Below are 2,177 nucleotides of genomic sequence, written 5' to 3'. Positions count from 1 at the left end.
AGTGAGAGCGTCTCTATTAAAATAATTACACAAAAGCAATAAATTTTAAACAACAATCGTCGTCATGAATGCAATCGGCATCATTTTAAAAAGTGGAGATCCTGGCCAGCAAAACGTGATTCCAATGTCTGCACGTGCAATGAACTGTAACTTTCCTTGGTCGATTGTAACACTGGAGCACTTTTTATTGGCGAAATGTTTGAACGAAGAGAAAGCAACACGCTCTACAAGTTACACAATGGGTTTTTGTCAGAACTTTCATAGTCAAATGGAAAATGGGAAATGGACAAATGGTATTAAATTGACCAGCTTGAAGTCTAATTTTGCAAAAACATATTTAAATGCTTGAAATGAATCAGGGAAATTAAGAAAATCTTAATTAGTAATTATGCAAAAATTGCTCTGAGCACTATGGGACTCAACTGCTGTGGTCATTAGTCCCCTAGAACTTAGAACTACTTAAACCTAACTAACCTAAGGACATCACAAACATCCATGCCCGAGGCAGGATTGGAACCTACGACCGTAGCAGTCGCACGGTTCCGGACTGCGCGCCTAGAACCGCGAGACCACCGAGGCCGGCCAGTAATTATGCGGAAAATTGAAATACTTCACAAACACCTGCTCCTAGCTTTGTAAATCAAGCGTCAAAATATATCAAATCACAGCTTGAATTGAAACTTGTCAGCTTGGCTGATCTATATCCTCTTAACAGTAATAGAATGTCGGTCGATATTTCAATATATTGTATTTGCTGCTTTGTAAACAAAAGTTGAAAATAATGCAACATTGAAGAAAACGGTCAAATGCTTTATGAAATTATTTGTCTGGAAGTAGGGAATAAAATAGAGAAACATTTGACGGCCTTTGAATTACGTACAGCAAATACGATACCAACTGAGAATTTGAAGTCCAACGTTAAAAATCATAAATTTTAAACAGTACTAGGGTATGTTTCTCTGCTGGAATTTCAGTCAGTGGTATCTTTACGTCACTAACGTACGAGCAGCTCAGCAACTGTACATGATTTTAAGCATCATTCAAAGGTGTGTCAGATGTTTCTCTAAACTATTTTAAGTATCTCATACTTTCAGAAAATTCATTTCACAAAACATTTGACGGCTTTTTTTCTTTTCCTCGCTTGTTTATTCCAGGTCAGCAGCATCTAAGAGCTGTTGATGAACTGTGTACCTAATCCTTGGAACGTCATTAGATGTCGTTACGTAGTAAAACATAGATGACAGGATCCGCCATCTACCGTAATAAAACGAGAACATGATAATAACAGTCTCGTCGCTCTTAACACTGTAATTTCTTTCTCAAGCAATTAACCGGCACACCCCACAGTCCAGGTTTTCACTGGTTACTACCTGACAAAGCTGTTCAGTTGTTCTACGTGATTACTCTGCTATTCACAATAAAGTGCCTGGCAGTGGGTTCAATGAACCACCTTCACGCTGTCTCTCTACCGTTCCACTCTCCAACGGCGCACGGGAAAAACGAGCACTTGAATTGTTCTGTGCGAGCCCTGATTTCTCTTATTTTATCGTGATGATCATTTCTCCCTATGTAGGCGGGTGCTAACAGAATGTTTTCGCAATACGAGGAGAAAACTGGTGATTGAAATATGATGAGAAGATCCTGTCACAACGGAAAAACGCCTTTGTTTTAATGATTGCCACTCCAATTCACGTATCATGTCTGTGGCACTATCTCCTCTACTTCGCTATAGAACAAAACGAGCTGCCCTTCTTTGTACTTTTTCGATGTCATAGGCCAGTCCCGTCTGATGAGGATCCCACGCGGGACAGCAATATTCCAGAGTAGGGCAGACAAGCGTAGTGTAAGCAGGCTCTTTAGCAGATCTGTTGCACCTTCAAAGTGTTCTGCCAATAAATCGCAATCTTTGGTTTTCGCTACCCACAACATTTTCTACGTGATCATTCCTATTTAGGTGACTTGTAATTGTAATCCCTAAGAATTTAATTGATTTTACAGCATTCACATTTGTGTGACTTATCTCGTAATCGAAATTTATTGGATTCTTTTAATACTCATGTGAATAACTTCAAACTTTTCTTTATTCAAGATCAATTGCCATTTTTCGCACCATACAGATATTTTATCTAAATCATTTTGCAGTTCGTTTTGGTCATCTGATGACTTAACAAGACAGT

The sequence above is a fragment of the Schistocerca nitens genome, chromosome 5 (assembly GCF_023898315.1).
Source record: "Schistocerca nitens isolate TAMUIC-IGC-003100 chromosome 5, iqSchNite1.1, whole genome shotgun sequence".
In the NCBI taxonomy this organism is placed as follows: Eukaryota; Metazoa; Arthropoda; class Insecta; order Orthoptera; family Acrididae; genus Schistocerca; species Schistocerca nitens.
The sequence above is the reverse complement of the archived record's forward strand: the minus strand, read 5'-3'. Positions refer to the sequence as shown.